The following is a 23962-nucleotide window of genomic DNA, read 5'->3' as shown; positions in this document are numbered from 1 at the left end:
TTTTGTGTGTGATGTTTCTGTTCCATTTGCTGTGTTTCCTAGTTCTCTATAAATATTCTGAGTTATCAATGAATTGCTTATTTTGTAGTTTTCCTTTATATTTATCTGTATATATTCTTAAGTTTTACTGCCTATGTTGATATCTTCAGTTCATTATTTGCAATAGTGTACAATAGATCCTGATCTGTTCTGATACTGTGTGTTTCTTTTATCACATCCATTTTTCTAAGTATAGTTGCCAAATTTGCTGCAAATGCTAAATTCTCCACCCACCAATGTTCCGCACTGCATCAGCTAAATTGGCTTGAATTCCCCCATCATCTCACATACCTACAACTTACTACTGTCCATAAACTTATCTATCACCCAGAAGCCTGCCCATCCCTCTCCCACATTCTGACCACATACCATCCTAATTGACACCTTAGATCAGAAAACAAAATGTTATTAAACATCAACAAACCTATGCTCTCTGCTGGCCAAATGCTGTATTCATTTACTGTCTCCAAGCTATGAAATAATCTTCCTCCTTCACTCAGGGCCATCCCTAATCCCACAACATTAAAAAAATCCCTTAAACTCCATCTCTCCTCACATTGACTATGCACCTGCACCTTACTACAGTTCACTCCATAACTAATCTAGCTTCTCCATTTCTCATTCTTACCAATTTCACTTTGCTGTTACTTTAACTTGTGCTATCCCTATCCTAAGCCTTCCATCACCTTCTTTACCCCTTAAACTAATTGCTTCTTAACTCTATCACTCTTACTTATATATTAAAACCTTTCATAACAACCAACACATCATGATAGTAGACAATCCTTAACCGTGTTACCAAATTTATACAATGCCATTATCAATGTTATTTTATGTCATCAATATTTCATTTTAATGTCCTCCTATTGTCTTATATACTATGTTGTGTAATTGTTCTCTGTATGTAACTAATTGTGGAGCTTTTCTCCCTAGGCCTCCACTGAAAATGGGCTCATCTCAGGCCCAGTGGACTTTCCCAGTAAACAAATGCAATAAATAAATAAATACATTTTTGTTGATCTGTTTGTTCTTCTATATTCTTCTAACGGTGACACTTCTCATCTGAATTGCTTTATAGTTTTCAGAATTCAGTGCTTCCATAATGGCATTCTGTTTCTTCCATTCCTTTCCCTTATTGCTTTGTATTTATGTGGTAAGAATTTATTGGTTAGTTTTAGCTGCACAGTAATATATCCTATTTACTTTTTTTATATCACATCTTCTTCTTGTTCTTTCGGCTGCTCCCGTTAGGGGTCGCCACAGCAGATCAACTGTTTCCATTTCTTCCTGTCCTCTGCATCTTGCTCTGTCACACCAACCACCTGCATGTCCTCTCTCACCACATCCATAAACCTTATCTTAGGCCTTCCTCTTTTCCTGTTACCTGGCAGCTTCATCCTTAGCATCTTTTCCCCATATACTCTGCATCCCTCCTCAGCACATGCCCAAACCAACATAATCTTGCCTCTCTGGCTTTGTCTCCAAACCTTCTAACCTGGGCTGACCCTCTAATATACTGATTCCTAATCCTGTCCATCCTTGTCACACCCAGTGCAAATCTTAACATCTTCAACTCTGCCACGTCAAGCTCTGACTCCTGCCTTTTTGTCAGTGCCACCATCTCCAACCCATATAACATAGCTGGTCTCACTACCCTCTTGTAGACCTTCCCTTTCACTCTTACTGGTACCCGTCTGTCACAAATCACTCCTGACACTCTTCACCACCCACTCCATCCTGCCTGTACTCTCTTCTTCACCTCTCTTCCACACTCACCATTACTCTAAACTGTTGATCCCAAGTACTTAAATCACATGAATATTGCTAATAGTCTTGATTACTGTGTTCATCTGTTTTATCAGACTTCTAACAGTTTGGGTCTTATTTACTTTCTGTAATCTATTTCTATTATCGATCTTAATATGTCTATCCATCTATATTGTCAAGCAACTCTTCTCTTAGATCATTTCTAAACTGAGGGCACATTCTTTGTTCTGTGTTTCCTGTGAGCATTCTACAGAAAGTTCCAGAGCTTCTTCCTGTGACAGATCCTCTTCAGCTGCATTCTGCATCATTTATTGCTCCTTCATATGGGAACTTATTAGCCCATCACCCCGCAAGATTGACTACTTCAGAGCTGCCACTGTTTTATGCTTCTTTCCTTGCTGTGCACCTCCAACTGAACTTTTGAGCTGGTTTCCTACTGAAGGCTCCAGAGCATCATCATGTGGCAAGTGAACAGATGCTTCCCATTCTGCCTATTTCTCCTTAATTTGGGGACTCATGGTTCCATCATGCAATGGCATTAACTAAGATGGATTTTCTACACTAAATCCTTTACTTTGCAGGAAATCCATAACTTCAGTTTCTATTCCTTTAAAGTTTCCATTACCAACCCTCTTTTCTTCTTTCTTTCTTTCTTTCTTTTGTTTTCTTATTTTCTATATTGTGAAATTTTCCATACCCAGTTGCCTTTGCCAGTATTTTTCTTCACATATCTCTGGTGTTTATTTTTTGTATTGATCAGTTTTGCCTCTCATTTGCATAAATGTTGTACTATATCAAATCTGTCTTTCTTTCCCTCATCAATAATTCTTCTAAAAATGTCTCCTGCTCCACCTGTTTCTCCTTAGTTTGGGGACTCACTGTTTCATCATGTGTAACATACCCTATGTTACACTTTCTAGATTAAATCATTCACTTTGCAGGCATTCCATACCTTCAGTTTCTACTTGTTTAAGTTCTACCTTACTAATATTCTGTTGTATGTTCACCCTTTGTGTTTTTATTCTTCCTGTTGTGAAATTATCTATATATGGGTGCCTTTACCTGTACTTCTCTTCAAATATCTTTGGAGCTGCTTTTTTGTATTGATTAGTTTGGTATCTCCTTTGCATAAATATTGTACCATATTAGATCTCTTTTTCTTTTCCATAATCATATTTCATTTTTTATACCTTTTCAAAAATCTTGGGTTTCGTTCTTTATATTTTCACACTTCCTCTGTTGGTTCTTTTTGCAGGCAGCCCAAATTTTATTGTCTATGTAATGTTTTTTGTGGATCTGTTTTATTAATGAAACGACCAAATCTGTACAAGTATGGAATTGGTGCACGGCCAAAAACCTGAATCCATAAAAACGAATAAATGGCCACCACCAAAAATCAGCACTATAAAATAATTTAGTGGCCACCAGAGAAGAAAACAATCAACACAGTGTCCATCCAAGAAAAAATCAGTCAGCAAACCAGTTTGGGCAAAAATGCCTTCATCAATGCAGTAACCGATATTATACCCACAAGATTTAAATATACAAAGTCTTGTCACTGGTGGTTAAAATTTTTCATTGAGCTCAGTTGAAAAAGACCCCCTAATTTAATAATCCATCTCTTTTCTCTTAAATTTAAAATATTATGCCATCTTGACTTATCTCTCCTTTTGAGCACGATTCTGTCTATAACAACAAAACTAAATTTTGCAGTAGGATGCTTAATACTGTGTTTAAATAAAGCGTTGGACTCACGGGCACATCTAATATCACTCAAATGTTCAGAAATATGCATTTTCAAAGGACAAAAATTTGTCCTATATAAAATGCGAACATATACATGTAACTAAATATATCACCCAGTCAGTCCAACAATTTCCAGAAACATGAATATTGCAAACATGAGAAGTGTTATGAGAAGTAAATTGTTTAGTTTTATAAACATATTTGCAAACGCTACAATGTACACAAGGTTGTCAACCTAACAAAAACTGGCCATTCAATGTAGTTTGTAGTGAACCTATTCCAACTCAACTACATGTTTTATAATGATTGACCTATCCACCCAGGGTGTTACGCTTTCTGTATCAAAAAATGGCTTTATAAGGTATCAGATCTCTCAAGGTATCATCAGATAACAAAATCTCCCAATGTTTTTGAACAATGTCAGTAAAAAAGAATGTAGTACTATCACATTTGTTAACTAATCTAAGTTAGGATTTCACAACTGTTTGGGGTTTGTACTTCAATAATTCAGATCTATCAAGGCTACCAACCATTTTTAATGAATCATACATTCCCCCTTTGTGTTTTTATTTTTTTCTGTTGTGAAATGATCTATATATGAGTGCCTTTGCCTGTATTTCTCTTCAGATATCTTTGGAGCTGCTTTTTATATTGATTAGTTTGGCTTTCTCATTTGCATAAATATTGTACCATATCAGATCTCTTTTTCTTTTTCGTGTCCATATTTCTTTTTTTTATACCTTTCAAAAATTTCTGGGTTTTGTTATTTATATTTTCACACTTCCTCTGTTGGTTCTTTTTCCAGGCAGCCCAAACTTCAATTGTCTATATAATGTGTTTTGTGGATCTGTTTTATTAATGAATGCAAATTTGCATTTGAAGCTTTGGACATTTTTTTTTCTTAATCAATGATTTTTTTTCCACTAATTTCTCTCTTTATCTTTTTAAAAATCTTCTATCTGTAAATTCTGGGCTTCTTGCATAACAGTAAAAATATGTAATTTATTCCTTATTCTTAAAAGTCCACTCTATCATTGCTGTGTCTCTTTTTTGGGCTGTCAGTTTTTGTGGACTATTACTTCCTTCTACAATGGGGCGGGGGGGGGGGCTCCCCCTGAGCCTGGCCTAACCCCATTGTAAGAATGTTACCATGTCATGAGGATTCCACAGTGCCACTTTTCCAGTCCTGGCACCAGTGCACACACCAAGAATGGTCACTTTTCTATACTATGACTTGTCTACCAAGTATCTTTTTTTATTTTTTAAACTGCCCTTCTCCATAGTATCTGCTTTATAAGATATCGTCTATATATTGGTATTGCATTGGTGAGGTTTTGTGAAAACAGGGTCCACCACATGAAGGCACTTACCAATATCTGAGAATGACTTCAATTCTAGCAATATTACTCCCCTTTTCTTGTTACTTTCTCCATTTGCCCCCCCCCCCAACTTAGAATATGGTCTAGGTCATGGTGATTCCAGTAATTACATGGCTGTTGTGGTAAGACAATGGGAATCTTGCAGTTGGCAGACAATAACAGTTAATCTATAACTTGCTTATTTCACTGTGTGATACCAATACAAATAACCACAGAGCATTAGCAATCATCTCATATGAATGTCTTCTAACACTGTTAAGTATTAAGGAAAATTAACTAATGAAACAGCATTTTGAGAAAGTGCTAACATGCAAGGCATAATATTCCAGAAGTGATAGAATTAACTGAGGCCTTTGTACTCATCCATTGATATTTATGCCATTTACAATAGATCAGGTCTTGTGTATCAGCCTAGATTTTTCATGTAATTTTTTGATAATCATGTAGGTCCACCAGACCTTATTTCATTATTTGCACTGGAACAGTTTTATTAAATGACTTAGTCAGTCATACACTTTGAAAGGGGTCTATATCAGAAGATCGAAGTTTCAAAACTTCAAATATGATATGGTCGACACCATGTGATCGAAGTCTTGAAACTTCGAATCTTTTAACGGAGATCTCCATACAGCACGGAAAGGGAAGATTTCCCTTTTCTGCACTATAGTGCAATCTCGTAGTTGGAATATTTAGGTAGTGGGGGGTGGGGGTGCAGGTGGGCTTCCCCCCCTGCTTTGAGCATTTAAATGGTTTGTTTTTGTAGGTTGCGTTTTATTACATTTTCAATGTTTCAAGACTTCGATTATATGGTGTCGACCATATCAGATTCAAAGTTTTGAAACTTTGATAATGTAATATAGACGCCTTTGAAAGCACAGGCCAATAATATTAAATGAAGGACTGCAGAATGAAGCTGACTGTCAAGCCATAACCCTAGCTTTCTGTACTTACCAGAAAGACCAGAGCTTATGCTTGTTGATGATCAAAAGAAAAGAAGTTCTCCTTTCATTCGAAATGTAGCAACCTGTATTAGCTAGCTTGTTGCTGCAGTTACATGACTAGCCACTAATACACTTTCATTAATTACTTTAAATAACCACAATGCCATCCAAAATCAAATAACCTCAGGAAAGACAGAGAGTTACAAGTACCTCTTCCCGGAGGATCTGTGATTTCAGAATGGTTATATAATGAAAGTGAAGGGCTCCTGCTCTCATTGCACAAATATTTATTTTTCTGGTGTGCTTTGTATTACATCATTGCCTACTACCATAAATTCTATGCATATATTAAGAGTGACACTGCAAGTGATTACTATAGCAGGACTGTGTAGGTCACGGTTCAGGCATCAATTAATTGGGCTATGATGCAGGTCATTTCAGTGATTTCAAGTAGACCCCTCAATGTCTTAGGCAAAAGTTCTGGGAAGAGCAAAAAATAATGGGGGGGGGGTGGAACAGAGGGACAAAATATAAACTTAGAAAGTAAGTAGAATAACATGTTTTGCATTAGCATGCATTTTCCAAAAGATATGAAGTCTGAAACTCAACTGTCTGTTATTATAGGTTCATATTTTTCATAGGTGTGTACTAAGCTAATTGCCCTGGAACCTTTGCAAGCCTAGCCCATAGGATTACCCTGGCATCATGCCACCCAACCTTAGTTCCCAGTGCCTCTGTTGAGTAGAGCCAATGGAGTGATCCCCAGGGTGAATTTTCTAATTCCCATCCACTCGTCAAGATTTCTCTTGAAGAGGGCCAGTGAGGTACTCTGCTTGACATGTATGGGAAGTCTATTCCATAGCATGGGCAGTCTCTGGGTTATGCACCTGTCCCTCCAGCATGTTCTGTTGATTGTAGTAATGAGGTTGAGGTCTCTGGAGCATGTGGTGTGGAGGGACTGGGATTTCTTTAGAAGTAGTATTTCTAACAGAGCTGGGTCAGACATGGCTTTGTAAGTCAAGCAGAGAGCGCCTCTAAGCAGATGATATGGGACAGAGAATAGTTGGAGCTTTTTGAGTCTGTCCATATAGGGCAAGTATTTAAGGCCTAGGATCTACTTTGTGAGGTACGTTTGTGGCCTCTCCAGTTGTTCTGGGTGTCTAGTGAGGTACATGCCAAATGGGGCACTGTACACAATGATTGGCCTAATGAGGGAAGAGTAGAGGGAGACAATGACCTCTTTCTTCCTGGATGCAAAACCCTTAGTAATGAGATGTGCCACACAGAAGGACTTTCTTATCACAGTGGCAGTGTGGTGGCCAAAAGAGAGGTTGCTGTCAACCTGTGTTCCCAGATCTCCTACAATGCCTTATGTGTTCAGTGGACTACCATCGATGTGGCAATTCATGGGAACTGGGTTTTCCCAAAGGGGATGATGACACATTTTTTGGCATTGACCTTAAGGCCATGGTTCTGAAACCAGTCGTTGGTCTCAGTGAGGCCTTTCTGTAGGATGTCAACATCACTTGGAGAGTTAATAATAGTTCCCAACTTGCAATCGTCTGCGAACTTTGTCAGCCAGAGTCCCTTCGTGTTGGCCTGGACTTCAGAGAAGTAGATACCAATCAGGAGAGTTCCCTGTGGGACTCCACTCGTGACTGATCAGCAGTCTGAATTGGAGTCAGCTATTTTCTCACTGTGGGTTCTATCTGTGAGCCAGATTGCAACCCACTTAGTGATATAGTGGTTGATGCCTAGCTTAGTGAGTTTTTCTATGATTCCTGAGTGGGGAATGGTATCAAAGGCCTTGGCCAGATCAAGGTAGGCTGTATGAACCACCTTGCCTTCATCCACAGCTCTGGTGACTGACTCAAAGAAGTCAACCAGGTTGAGCAAGCATGATCTACCCTTTACAAAACCAAACTGTGTGGGATCCAGAGTTTGGAGATTCCCTCTATCCTTTTTTATTAGGTCCATGATGATGCGTTCCATAGCTTTGCATATCAGACTCATCAGGCTAATGGGGAGATAGTTCCCAGGGTCAGTAGTCACTCCTCCCTTGTGGAGAGGGATGACTGTAGCAGTGTGCCATTCGGTAGGGACAAAGCCTGAGGTGAGCCTGTGATTGAATAGAGCACACAGGTGAGGTGCCAGTTCACTCTGTAGTTAATCTAGAACACAACTGGGGATATTGTTAGGTCCCATAGAAGCTGTATTCTTGGCCTTGGACAGTGCTGTTTTTAACCTGTGCAGCAGTAATAGTGGGTGCCTGGCAATCTACTGGTATTGTGATTGGTCCTTTGGGGGGAAGAGAGGGGTAAAGTTGGCACTGAATCTGTCAGCCAGTATATTGGCAATATCTGTTGGCTCAGTATAGGAGGTACAATTGTGCAGTAGCTCAGAGCAAATCTGGGTATTGCTGTGGAGATTCTTTACATAACTATAGAAGGCCTTATGGTTGTCTTTACAATCTGCTGCAATTCTGTTTTCATAGCTAGCATTTGAAAGACATGCGTAAATGGGCTTGCCTTAGTTGAAGGTTGAACGTCGAGCTGTTTCACTGTTCATGAAAATTTACTGCCAATCATTAGCTGACCGGAATTCCACTGTGGCGACCCCTAATTGGAAAAAGCTAAAAGACAAACAACAACTTTGGCACCACTTAGAAGCATACAAACAGTCCCTGATACAGCAAATCTGTATCTGGACTAGATTAGTTACAGAAAAGGTGGGAAACAAGTGCAACATGGGCTTTTAAACCAGAAAGTTGAAAGAGATGGAAAAACTGCCCAAATGGCCAATAAACTACAATTTCTGGGCCAGAAACAACTTATCTTGTGGTAGATAGGCTACCTAGTGCTTACCACTCCCACTGACAAGCTAGAAGGCTTCCCTCCAACACAGAAAGGCTTGGGGGGCTCACCAGCTTACAAACAGTCCTGGATACAGCAAATCTGTATCTGGGCTAGACTAGTTACAGGAAAGGTGAGAAACAAGTGAAAAAGGGTGCTTTTAAACCAGAAAGTTGAAAGTAATGGAAAAAAACTGCCAAAATGGGCAGTAAACTACAATTTCTGGGCCAGCAACCACTCCTCTTGTGGTAGATAGTCTACCTAGTGCTTATCACTCCCACTGATAAGCTAGAAGGCTTCCCTCCAACACAGAAAGGCTTGGGGGCTGAGAAGCTTACAAACAGTCCTGGATACAGCAAATATGTATCTGGACTAGACTAGTTATTTAATGACGTTAACTCTCAATGATTTATCAGAAAACCACACAACTTATGAAGACAGACCGAAAATATGAGCCAAAAATCTGAACATTCTGTGAAACTGCGGATAGGCGAGAGGTATAACACTAAAATAGTGAGTACTCAGACGAAAGGTTTCTTGAGTGCTTTGCTTCCAGATTGACAGAAAATGCCTGGATGCATGTCAAAAGCTCTGAATGATTTATTTTGGAATTGATTTATTTATAATAATTTTCTGGGGTGGAGCACTGATCTCCATGGACCTTTTTCAGACAGCTCAGGGTAAGTGACTTGCTCAGTTACACAGTTAGGCAATGAAGGCTGAGTGAATCAAACCTTGCACCACTGGGACACAGGAAACAGCCTGTTAACAGCTCTTTAATCTTCAAAGCCAAGTACCAGACAATTAATCTACCTCCCCTTAGTGGGCCAACTGCAAACTAAGTGGTCAGAATTAGCCTTTCCTTTGCTTTGTTTCCATCTTACTCCAGTTTTCATCCATTTTATCTTAAGAATTAGTAGTTCATCTTGATATGTATTTTTTTTTTTTTGTTACAACAGTGACACAAATCATGTATTCCATACGGTTATCTTTTTCTCGAAGGCTAATCATATAAGTTTTCCTCTTTAGTAGCACAAGCATGTTATCATACTATTAATCTGTCTGTTGTATGTATTACTTTACTGCAAGTGACATATATATGTGTGTGTCGCTATGTGCAGTTCCTAAATTTTATACCAATATTCTGTGGACACACTGTAAATAAAAAAAATTGCTATAGTAGTTATATTATCTGAAGAAGAGGGAAGTGCAAAAGGAGAATATTTCACCAAACATCACGTGAAATGGCTATAGCACATATTCTTAATATACAGGGTTATGACTGGGTTACTGATCATAACCCACTTATTATGTGTTTGAGACACTGATGTCAAGGAATTCTCCTTGAATGCAAAGAAAGTATTACAGGATGCGCAAGCATGCTCAAGGCAGCTACTTTATATGACAATTGCTTCATCTATTGTCACCAGTTGCATTTGCCCAATCTACGAAGTGCAGAAAACTGTTGCCAAAAGTGAACATTGTTTCTGTCAACATTTAGCAGTAGTTACTGTGCAGCACAGCAGTTTGTACTGGTCATCAGTTTACTGTAAGTGTACATGAAATTATCTGTGCAATGTACTGGCTGAAGACTGAAGTCCTTTTCCCGTATATCCAATTCACCACATTCACGTTACTTAGCACTGACGATCATTCCTAATGAAAACAGTGAAGACACTGCATCTGCCTATGGGTATGCAATTACACGGCAGCCTTACCTTTGACACCATGTGGCCACAGTGGTGAAGAAATGCATTTATGTTGTGCAACCTATAAGTAAGGGCATGGCATCTATGTCCATAGAGGTCATTATCCCACTGTACTCTGCCCTTATCAGTCCAGTCATAGAGTACAGGAACATGCAGCAATTAGAGTGACCTCAGAGCTTCCTTGCCAAAAGAATACAAGGTTTAACAAACCTGCCTTATGCAGAGTGCCTTAAAACCCTTTCCCTCTGCTCTTTCTCCTACAGACTTGTGAGGGGTGATCTATGCCTGACTTACAAGGATTCCGCAAACTCCACACTTATGAATCTCCTGCATATTTGTAAATCAAACATTACCAGAAATACAAGGTCTAGGTACATGAATTTTGTCTGTGACTTAAACAGAACATGCTGGAGAGAGAGGTAAGTGTCCAAGAGACTGCTCTACGAAGCATTTCAACATCCACATGAAGCTGAATTTGTATTACCCAGTTTAAGTACGACCTTGACCAGTGGATGGGGAATAGGAAATTTACACTGGGCCTTGGTACCCATGTCCCTTAAGAACAGATGTAGCTTATAAATGCCTGGACCTCAATGACCTATTTGGATACAGGACATCATTATTTTTTTGGAAAAATGTGCATAGGCTTAGAAAGGCATCCCGGGTCATTAGCCTAGCAACAATGTATGAATCTATGAACCTTTGATAAAAAAAGTCTGTTAATACATAATACCTACATTCATATCCTGCCGTGTATTATTAGAGTTGCTTTCCTGTTTAACAAGTAAGCAAAGTACTGTAACAAAAGTATTACTTCCAAAATATTCCACTTGACACTGGCAAATAGAATATGTTACACTGAAACTAGTCACTTCCCATAAACTACTGAAAGTATAAGGTAAGGTATTATCTTACATTTTATCTAACTAGCCACTTCCCATAAATTCATCTATTATCCAGACAAATGTTCTAGTTTGATAAGTATTCTCCAACTTTATATCCCAAGTCGACAGCTGAGATTCACTGACAAAATGCTATTAACTGTTACAAAAGCTAACACCTCCACTGGTGACTCTTTGTACTCCTCTTTCCTGGCCAACATTTTTAACTCCCTTCATCTCACGTATAAATATAGTAAACAACTCTTTTAAGGCACAAACAAGAGATTACCTAAAAGGTACCTGGCTCTGTATGTGCATCACTCCTGGATGGTAAATGTCCTGCATGCTACTATCTCCTATTACTTCCAAGCACTATATCCTTAGTTATTGGCCCAAAATCTCCCCGTTGACTTCTATCTCTCCCTCTTCTTCCTTCTACCTGTCCTAAAACATTCCTCTATCGCCTCTTAATACTAATCCTTCATTGCCTCTTTTTCTTTCCTTCTGTCAAGTTATTTTCTAAATATGCTTCATAGCTTTTAGATGCTGCTGCTATTATGTTTAAATGTGTATTTGCTGATTTCTTGTATACTTCTACTTACTATGCTCTTTATGTTGTTTTTTTTCCAGAACTTTTCTCCATGGAAATAGTTTCATAGTTCATTATATGATGCTGCTATTAATTAATGATACTCTGTTTAAATTTTGTATATTTGTTGATTACTGGTATACCAGTGTTTACTGTATTTGTTATGTAATAACACAACAAAGCAAAGAATATTGCACTGGATAAACGCTTCATTGCGAAGAAAAATAATGTGCAATAAACCAAAACAGATGCTCACAATGAAACAACCAGGTAGTCCCTTGTATTCCTTGTTCATAAATATATTGTTGACAGCAACAAGTACAATAACAGATATGGTAAGCGCTTTCGCTAGTAAGCTTCATCAGACCATCTAACAACTCATGAAACAACATCTCTATATATACAAACATTTAAAAATCATTATCAAATCACAATAGTATCCCAATTAATTCATACAAATTCTTAAAAAGACAATGTTAAAAACTTGCACAATTCCTAAAACTTTACATTGAAGAGGGAATATATATATATATATATATATATATATATATATATATATATATATATATATCATTAAACAGCAATAAATCATTACTTCATAATTAATTCATAAAAAATACATAAATAAAAAATAAAAAGATATATAATATATATAAATATGGCTCTATCTCATTTCTGCACCCTCTGTTTTTTAAGTAAGGGTTTGATGGATGCCCTTTCATTCAACCCTTTCCCCCTGTCAACTCTGAGAATAATAATCCAATTTGTCTCCCTATATTCGGTGTGATTTCTAATGTCACCTTCTCTAATATGTGATGTAACAACCTCAAAGACCCTGAAGTTGAACCTATGTGTATCCCCTGTCTGTGTAACATGTTTTGAGAGTGCATTATGATCTGTCTTTTTCTTGACATTATACGTGTTCTCTTATCCTGTCTCTGAAGATCCTATTAGTCTTCCCAACATAAAACGAGTGACAGGCTTCACATTCTGCTAAATATACCACATTAGATGTCATGCAAGTGGCTGTGGCATGGAACACAAACTCCCTCTGAAGGTCCAGATGAAAGAATGTATTTGATGTATTAATCAACGAACAAAAATTACATTTACCACAAGGTTGTGTGGAACATTCTTCATTTCTAAAATCGTTAGTCCCCTTGTCATAGCAAAGAAGTCTTTTTAGATTCTTCCTATTTTTGTAAAGGAACCTTGGTTTTTCACCTACCAACTCACTAATTCCTGTGTCGACCTTTAAAATAGACCAATTTTTACTAAAAATCTCTACCAAGTTTTTATTATCATTGGTAAAGAAAAGGGGTATTTTAAGATAGTTGTTGCTATTAATACTTTCCTTTTCCACTGTCCCACCCATTATTAGGGTGTTGGGTTGTACCCTAATATTTTCCAGTATATCAAGAAAAGAGGAGTGGGAATCCTGGGGCATGGTGGGGGGGTCTGTAGCAAGCTACAATCTGGATTGTGGTCTTGCCCAGAGGCAGTTGAACTTGGATAATCTCGGATGCATTATGCTGAGCAACTAGCTTGGAGGTGTGGATATCCTTAATGAAAATGGACACACCTCCACCTAGTTTAGTGAGTTTAGCTATAATTCCAGAATGGTGGCATTATCTTTGCCATTCTTTTACCCATTATAGGCATTAACACTTTATAATCATGATTTAAAATTGAAATGGGCCTTCATAAAGCCTTTACTGTGTTTAGATATTATAGCCACTACAGCTTTTTCCAGGATGTTGGTGCCTCCCTTCCTTTTAAAATACTGTTAAACAAAATCTTCCAGAATTTTATTACACTTTTCCCTCCTAGCGTATAACTTCCACTGGAATACCTTCTATTCTTGGAGATTTTCTTGCAGATTTATCATTTTTATCTAATCTCCTCCTATCTTAACTGTTATTTGTTCAGCCTAATCTATCTCTAACACCTTGGCATATTGAAGTCTTCCATAAATATTTCCATTTGTGCTTTTTCTTGATTTTTCCACTTCTCTGATTTACATAACAAGTACTGGTTTCATTTTTTTCCAGAGTCTTGTAGCAACCGTAGCCTTTTAGTAGAATTCATTTATTTCAATCCGTCTTAAGTAGCCAGGAGACCTAGATGTGTAACAATTACAATGTATTTCAACTATTTCTTGATTCTACGTTTTCAGTTATAAATAAGAAAACTGTAAACACCACTTGGCAAACTTGACCACCCTTTTGAAAAAAAATATAGAATGCTTATGAATTTCAGATAAGTCTTTGTTTTCTGTCAGATTTTTTGAGTTGTGAGCTTAGGTGATATGATGAACTTATCAGAATAGTCTGTCTCTTTGTAGACATGTCTAAATTCTTTAGTTTCTTTTTCTAGCAAAGCGTTATTAAAATTCAAATACAAATAAAAACTTTCATGATACATTTATTATATACACATGAAAGACTCTATAAAACCAAAACAAATAAACCATTAGCGCTATCCTACAATAAAATCTTACAAGATATTTACAAAAATTCCCTCCAATCTAAAAATGAAATTATATTCAAAATGCTATTATAACTAAAAGGGAAGTTCTCAGCCATTAATAAATACAGTACTCAAAGGGAATTATCTTTGGATTTCATAAATAAAAGTAGTAGTTTTGTCCAATATTTAAGATCTAAAGATTTTTTGGATCTCAGTTTAATTGCTTTGATGTTGGTTGAGAAACAACAGTGGTAATACTTATAACCTCCTTAAACTTAGGAGAATGGTTGTATTTCCAGTTTTTATAATCATTCTGTGAGCTATAGATAGATACATGTACCAAAGTACCTAATTAGAATCTAATGGGCACACAAAAGGATAAAAATCATATATTTACATAATTTACTGCATAATATCTTAAATTATACCAAACATGCAGTTTATACCACATAACAAAAAAATCACTCCATATCAGTGATGTTTCTTTTATGTACATCAATGCAGATTGTGCTAAGTTATAATCTCATGGACAGAGTTCAGACTGCAAACAATGACTTTGTGGTATCATTTTTAATACCGTTGGGGTTTGAATTTCATAAATGTTCATTAAAATGTTTTGTTTCATCTTGTTAATCAGTTTGTATTTTAAAACATAATTGTAGAGTATACCATAGCAACACTAAAAATACTGTGGTATTACAAAAAGGAACACAAATGCTGATTTATATATCCTCATGTTCAAATCTTGCTGTCTGAAAGCTGCCAGTATCACATGAGGGCAGGCAGTGGCAAACTAAGTATATATTGGCTCCTGATCTGTTTTCAAACTATGGGATCCTGCATACATTTTAGGGCCACATATAAATGCATGTGTTCTTTTGGATTCACCTTCCTATTTTAAATTATATTTCTTGTTTAATAGAGCAACATTTTTAGAGTGTGTTTTACATTTCTAGTTTTGAACATTTTTCTAGTAAGCAGTTAAACAAAATATATTAATCAATATTGACAAAAGTATCCATTTCAGAGCATTTCAACCATAAAAAGGACACTCAAACTGTTGTCAGTACAATCCAACTATATATGTACTCATCAATTGTAGTCACTTTGACTGTGTACACATTATATGTCTTATTGTAATACAACTGACAACAGTAAGGTATTCAAATTTGCTTTTCATGAATATACACTAGTCCTGTTAAGAGAAACTAATGATTTTTTAATTGTTTCATCTCAGAAGGATAGTTTTTTTATACACAGACATCCCTTTAGTGGTGCATATTTCTCAGACAATGGTGTCAAAAATTAATAATAATGATCAAAGTAACATATTTCAAGTTTGCTTCACACAAAAAGTAGCCATAGCAAAGTATTCTAGGTTAATTCACACATACACGCACACACACACACACACACACACACACACACACACACACACACACACACACACACACACGCACACACGCACACACACACACACACACACAAACACACACACACCTGCAAAACCAGATTAAACACTGTTTAAAAATGATAATAAGAGCATACAATACTTTCATCCACAGATAACTCCCACCTCAAACTGCAGTTATGGCCACTTTGTTCACTATGTACACCCATTATTGTTATGAAAAAATAAATTACACATACTTTATTGGTAGCTTTAGATAAACCGTGTGAAATTATAGAATGATTCCTAGAATCATGCTAAAAATCCCAGTCATGTGTAGCGCAGTTTAAACAGAAGAATATTTATGATAAGATCATAGGAAATATCAACCACCTGATGACATATACTAATTCTGTATGTACAATTTCTGCAGAAGTAAAAGTCACTTGAATAATTACACATTAAAGAGAACTGTTACCTATGCAGATACTGGCATACAACTTTTTATTTCAGTGCACAGGCAACAACTGCAGTGCCTGCTTACCTTGAAAAATAAATGGCCTATGTTGCATTAAAAATTGGCTTGCTGATGATACTGACATATCATCTCCTGAACTAGATCAGCTATGCAGTAGGGAATGGCTGACAAAAATGCTGATTCATAGTCAGTTACTAGGCTTGCAGTCCAGGAGACCATTAAGGAGTGTAGTCCAAATTTCCAATTGCCCGAAAGCACTGTGTGATTAAGTGACTTGCTCAAGGTTACAGTAGGTAAATGAAGGCAGAAAGACTCAAACCATATACCTTTAGCACTGGAAGCAGCTCATTAACAAGTCAGAGCTTTAATCATATGAGCCAATTGCCTGACATGGTAACAGTTTTTAATTAAATGCAGGAATCCTTTACAATCTGATCTTGTAGATATGAACATATCACAGTAATATCTAACAATAACTGCATGATAGATGCTGAAGATCACATGGTTCTGATCATCACTCTAAATCATGCAGACAATATGAAATGATAAATGTCAATGCCTTCCAAATTGTTGGAGGCCACAAAGAAGGTACTGCAAAACTATATTACTAAATTATAACTTGTTTAAAGTATATTACACAAAGACTATTAATTAATGACTTCATTCTTTAGTGCAATTAATAAAACAAAACAATTAGACAATAAAAGATGCTGCAGCAGCAACTTTTTTTTTCAAAAACCCAATAATCAAACAAAAATCAGAAATGTCGCTACATACAACAGACTATTTTGGAGGGGGTGCTTGCATGCTCCTACATCCCATTTTTGACCTCCCTATGTCTTTCCTGTCATCAATACTAGCTATTCCCTCTGATGCCACTCAGTACAGGTCTGACTGACCTGAATGGCCGATAATGCTATATTGTTGCAGCATACGCCTCTAGAGTACTCACAAACAGATCACGATCAAATAGAGCCCTGTACAAGGTCATTAACTAGGCCCTTGCCAGCCATACCAGTATTGTATTACTTGTCAATCTTTCCCCACTTACCATAAAACACTGTCCAACCTATCAGTGTCCATACTATTTTCTTCATTACAGAGATTTAGATTTCATTTAAAACTTTAATTTCATATTTTACAGCAAAAACACTGTCAGACATTTTCTAAACAAAACAAAACACTCTCACAGTAAAATATAGTTAGCATGAGAAACAGTAAACTTCTTTTCCCTTGAAACTCAAATTTAGTGAAAATACATCTGGCAACCCATTAAGCTACAACAGATGTGAATCAATAATTAGCTGCAATGTGAAGGGACAGATTTCAAAACTCAAATGCATAATGCATTTGCTAACAGTCTAGGGCAAGTGGCCATTCTCAGGAGCAGCCCAGGAATACTGTCTGGTGAATTAACTTGGTCAGAGCCACATAGAAGACAAAGATTGAGGGAATTAAACCATGTTCTAGAGGAAGCAGATTTTATCAGCTCATAGCCTTACTCATCTGCATTAAGTGCTAGACAAAGTGTTGCAGCCTAGACACTGCATTTTACCTCTGCTTGCCTGCAAAATCAAACTAAATTAAAATACATTCATAATTTGAATACTAACTTTAAAATCATAGACTTTGTATTGTCCATTTTATTCACAATTAAATAAAAACATGCTGTCAATATTCTAGGAAACCAGGGATCACACCCATAGAAAATGTCTCATTGATGATACTTTTGTTTTCCACAATTAATTACCTTCCTTTATTCCATAAGTACTCCAGTTCATTGGGGGTTACTAGGCTTGCGGTCCAGGGGTCCATTTAGGAGCCTATTCTACATTTCCAGTTGCCCCAAAGCACTGTTTGGTTAAGTGACTTTCTCAAGGTCACACAGCAGGCAAAAGAGGGTTGATGGAATCAAATCCAGTCCCACAGGAAGTGGCCTTAACCCTGAGTGATGACTGTCAGATTAAAGGAAGAAGGGATGACAAGGACTTAAACCCCATACCATTGACACAGGAAACAGCATTAACCCAGTATGTTAATTTATAAGTGCAGTATTTATACTTGAGACATGGAAGAGCTCTCAGATCATGTAGTCCAGGCAGGTATGACCCTAGCCCTGAGTAGCATCCTGTCTTCGCCCAGAATGATACCACAATATAAGGACAAAATGATTGACTTCAACAATTGGCTAAGCTTCTGGTGTCATTCAAAAGGGATCCAGGATCTGTCTGTGTGGGATGACATGATCGACAGACCACAATGCTTTGCCAGAGATGGTCTGCACCTGCCGCCCCTGGGATTCAGGTTACTGGCTAAGGCTCTTGCCACCCCTATAGTGCCTTTTTTAGGCAAAGTTCAAAGGACAAAACCACCACTGTAACAGGTACAAGCATGCAAATTCTGAAGTTAATAATACTCAATGATAGAAGTCTAACCTCAAAATGCACTCTCTCAAGGCACTCCTAAAAATAGAGAACATTGATATCTGTGCAGTAACTGAGACCTGGTTCAATGCTCCCGAGAACACTCCTGCAATGCCAGGCTACAACTCTTACCACACTTTTTGGCCACCAAACCAGGACCAAAACACTAAAGGTGGAGGAGTTTCCATATTCGCCAAGGATATTCAAACCACCAGGCTAGTTGCCCAACACAATGCGTCTGAAATTCTCCAGGTGCAACTAACACTAGGTAAGACTGCAATCCAAATTGTAGCTTGCTACAGATCCCTCACCATGCCCCAAGATTCTCACTACGCCTTTCTAAACATAGTGGAAAATATTAAGATACAAGCGAACACCTTAATACTGGGTGATTTCAACTACCCTGCCATTAACTGTGAAAACTACTAGTGTACCAACACCTTTGCCCAACGGTTCTTGGAATTTATATATTCCATTGCCCTGGATTAACTAATCCATAGTCCCACAAGGGGATCCAATATCCTAGACCTGGTCATTACCAACATGGGAAATTGATGCTCCACACCTATGGTCACCCCCTTGTTGGTCAGGACTGACCATAAGCTAATCACCCTTAACATCCACATCCCACCCTCACCCCCCAGTAAGGAAACCTCCTTAAAAAACTACTCCAAAGCCAACTTCATGCTACTCAAGTCAGAAGTGACAAACTTCATGACACCCATGCAGATGGGAACTGAAAGTTCGACTGCTGAATCCTACACTAAGGCACTGTATGAGCACATCCACTCATGCATGAATCGTGCCATCCCAAATAGAATCAAGATGCTCTCCTCCAAAAAAAAAAGAAAGACAATCTGGTGGTCCCCTGCCATAAACAAACTTTACAACAAAAGGAAGAAACTGTTGCAGAAAAGAGGAAAATCCTAGGATGCATAAACTCCCTTGCCAGCCTCAGTAAGAAGCCGAGATCCCTTATAAAATTCTCCAAAGCTAGTTATGAAAATACAATTGCCAAAGATTCCAAAGACAACCACAAGGCATCCTATAACTATGTCAAAAATCTAAATGGCAATGCTCAGATCTGCTCTGAGCTACAACAGAATGGCATTAAATGTACTGAGCCCAAGGATATTGCCAATATCCTGGCAGATCAATTCAGTGCCAACTTCACCCCACTTTCACCCCCTAAACGGCCCATCTCAATACCGGAAGATTGCCAAATTCTGGCAATAACGGCCACACAGGTAAAAAACGCACTCTCCAAAGCTAATAATACAGCATCCATTGGACCAGACGACATCCCAGGCTGTGTATTACATGAACTACAAAATGAACTGGCACCTCACCAAAGTGTCATGTTTAATCATAGCCTCACCTCAAGCATAATGCCCACTGAGTGGCGCACAGCTACAGTTATCCCACTCCACAAGGGGGGATCCACCTTGGATCCTGGGAACTACCACCCCATCAGTCTGATGAGCCTGATCTGCAAGGCCATGGAACGTATTATCATGGAACTTATAAACAAAGACATTGGCAACCTTCAAACACTGGACCCCATCCAGTTTGGGTTTGTGAAGGGTTGATCTTGTCTCCTGAACCTGACTGACTTCTTCTAATCAGTCTCCAGAGCCGTGGATGAGGTTAAGGTGGCCCACACAGCCTATCTGGATCTTGCCAAGAACTTTGCCACCATCCCTCACTCTGGAATAATAGATAAATTTACTAAGCTGGCATTGATACCTACATCACTCGATGGGTTGCCAACTGCCTTACTGACAGAACTCACACTGTAAAAGTAGCCGACTCCAAATCCAGCGCCAGAAAAGTGACAAGTGGAGTACCTCGGGGTTCAGTCCTGGGACCGCTCTTGCTTGGCATCTACTTCTCTGAAGTACAGGCCAACACTAAGGGACTCTGGCTAACAAAGTTTGCAGATGACTGCAAACTGGGAGCCATTATTGAATCCACAAATTATGTGGATACTCTACAAAAGGGCCTTACAGAAACAGATGCTTGGTGCCAGAGACATGGGCTCAAGCTCAATGCCAAGAAATGTATAGTTATCCCCTTTCGGAAAAAACATGTACCCATGAAATACCACATAGGTGGCAGTACACTAAACATTGAAAGTGTGATAAGAGTTTTAGGGACACAGGTGGACAGTGGTCTCACCTTTGTTAACCACATCATCACAACAGTCAAGAAATCCTTCTACGTGGCATACCTCATCACTAAGGGCTTTTCATCCAGAAAAAAGGAGGTCATTGTCCAACTGTACTCATCCCTCATTAGACACATTATAGAATACAATGCGCCATTTGGTATGTACCTCTCAAGACATCTGCAATAAGTGGAAAGGCAGCAGAAATACCTCACTAAAAGAATCACAGGCCTAAAGCAGATGCCCTACGCTGACCGCCTTAAGAAACTCTGCTATACTCTGTCACATATCATCTACTCAGAGGCGATCTCTGCTTAACATACAAGACCATGTCAAACCCAGAGCTGTTGTACATGCTACACTTAAGGAAATCCCAATCCCTCAGAGACACACACTCCAGGAATCTAAACCTTGTCATCACAATAAACAAAACATGCTGGAGGGATAGGTTCCTGACCCAGAGACTCCCCAGACTCTAGAATAGACTGCCCATACATGTCAAGCAGAGCTCCTCTTTGGCCCTCTTCAAAAGGAACCTTGACGATTGGATGGGAGAAAGGAAATTCACCCAGGGGATCACGTCAGTTGCCCTGCTAGACAGGGGTCCTGGGAAGTAAATAGTGTGGGAAGAAATAGCCAGGGAATTGTTATGGCTAGGCTTGTATAGGCCCTAGGGTCGATAGCTTAGTACCAACCTATGAACCTATGAACCTATACAGACACACAGAGATGCGACCATCAATTACAACTTACCCCGAATCACACAGTAGGCAAATGGAGGTGAAAGGGTTCAAACACTTTCCTTTTGACTATAGGAAGCAGTGCATTAATATTGTACAGAAGTCTAATGATTGGCATTATTAACTGATTATAAACAGCAGTGACATTTTATCTTCAGTGATTTATCAGAAAATGCAGTATGTGAATGCATGACAGTGAATATAGAGGATTAAGGTTCTAAGCCTTTAACCAGGATGTAGAGTTTGATTATTTCACCTCCATTGGTTACGCACTGTGTGACTCTGAGAAAGCCACTTTAGAAGACAAGTGGTCTTGATGATTTAAAATCTGTTTTGAAATCTTATAGTCTAATACATACACACACACACACACACACACACACACACACACACACACACACACACACACACACACACACACAGACACACACACACACACACACACACACACACACACACACACACACACACACACACACACACACACACACACACACACACACACAGAGACTCTTGTCTTACTTGTACATGTAATATCTTTATCTTGACCTTTGCCATATTACATTTTAGCAGTTCAGTAAAATTTTGATTGTGGTACACAATGGCCACACTGATCTACTAAAGTACCATACTTGTGGTTGGTTTGGTCATCTCTGAAAAAGTACTTCTCTTCCTGTACTGTGCACTTTCTGGTCCATATGTGAAAAAAAGTTGCACCAGAGGCATGACTGGAAAATTGTTTTGTTAGATGGCTGTGGGCCCCTATGAGGTAGTGGGCCCTGAGCAGTTGCCTGTTTTACCCCTATTATAATCCACATCTGATGGTAAGCTGTAAAGTGCAATTATGTAACAAGAGCAACTTGATACAATGGCATAAGCTTTCTATGTATTTAGTTAGTTAGTTAGTTAGTTAGTTAGTTAGTTAGTTAGTTAGTTAGTTAGTTAGTTAGTTAGTTAGTTAATGTCTGTCTGCTGGTCTGAGGTGCCAGAGATATCGGAAACTTTTAATAAAAAATTCTGACACTGATCACAAGAGAGTACATGCACTCTACACCTCTAACATAATATAAATTACATAAAAGTAATTTATAATCTATGTCTGGCAGACTGAAAACAATAATATCATTTTTATTTAAAATGAACTACAGTACATTTTTTCTTCTACTACGCGGGTGTTAATTGTTGATTTTATATGCACTCGACCATGGCTGCCTGATGCATCACTTTTTCATTTGTGTATGTATGTATGTGCTCTTATGATGGAATTGGCCTTGAACTTTACTGTTTGCTATTGACTTTGACAGTGCAGTGTCTCACAGAAAGAGCAAGACCTGTATTACTAATGTTTCAAGTGAATATTCTTTCACTGAGTTGGGGAGACCTGAGAGTGATAATAGTCAAGGAAGGGGTATGAGGGTACAGAGGGACTACTACTTGCTTTAATTTGTGGGCTAAGCAATCACAAAAAGCTTACTTATTATGGGACTGCTTATGTTTAGATCCTATCTGTACTCAAAAGAATAATTTTATGCAGTTATGCCAGAGCATTTGTATTTGGAGTTGCCTTATACTGAGGTATCATATTGGAAACTTGCACGTCAGCAATATAGTGCAATCACTGCCTAGATTTTTAGACATTTAAGTTTACTTTATGTAAAAATTCCCACAAAATGAAAATCCAACAGTTTGTGCTAAGAAATGACTGACATATTAACTGATTTTCTTTTACAGCAGTGTAACTGTCAAGAATTCTGCAGTCAGATAAAACAAGAAGGATGAAGCATTACAGAACGTTCTCTCAAAATATATTTTATAGCTGTACGTTGCAGTAGCATGATGCTGTATGTGATGAAACTGAATGCAATATATAATAAAGCACATCATACCAATCACTTCAACTGTTCAACAGTTTTTAATTCACTTTAAAATTCTTAAATGGACAGCGAAACTAACTAGAGCACTTCAACACCGAGTATGTTTTTATAAATAAATACATGTACAATAAAGATGTGTTAAACAATGCACTGCCGATACAGTCTTTAGTGAGTACTTATGAAAAAGTACTATATTCAACCATAATAAGATAGAATGTTGTATGGTTATCTCAATGTCTGCATAGTCTCCTCTGGACTTAGATAATAGTTATTTGTTGACTTTGAGAAATGTTGATTCTACTTAAAGTGACAAAATGTAACATACAAAAATAAACTTAGAGGAATTGTAGTTCAGCTGTTAGATACACTGCAATATTTCCACGCACCCTGGCCTTTGTTGTGGAGCATTTTCTTTCCTATACAGTATTAGAGGGTTCTTGAAGCAACATGCCAGCTAGCAACATTTTGTTCATGCTGTAAAGACATCATTTGCATGTGTTTAGCTTAAATAAGCAAAC

The 23962-nt window shown here is 38.0% G+C and overlaps 1 long non-coding RNA gene across 1 annotated transcript in view; it reads left to right on the top strand.

The window, feature by feature from the left end:
• LOC122788968 overlaps window positions 1-23640 on the top strand; it is a 59797-nt gene extending 36157 nt beyond the window's left edge. The window contains exon 3 of the long non-coding RNA XR_006362756.1: window positions 23302-23640. This is a non-coding gene — a long non-coding RNA (uncharacterized LOC122788968). The remainder of the gene's footprint in view (window positions 1-23301) is intronic.
• The last annotated feature ends 322 nt before the right edge of the window (window positions 23641-23962 follow it).

Source organism: Protopterus annectens, chromosome 14.part0 (assembly GCF_019279795.1).
Source record: "Protopterus annectens isolate FY-2018-M chromosome 14.part0, PAN1.0, whole genome shotgun sequence".
In the NCBI taxonomy this organism is placed as follows: Eukaryota; Metazoa; Chordata; order Ceratodontiformes; family Protopteridae; genus Protopterus; species Protopterus annectens.
This window is presented reverse-complemented; position numbering and strand designations above follow the sequence as displayed.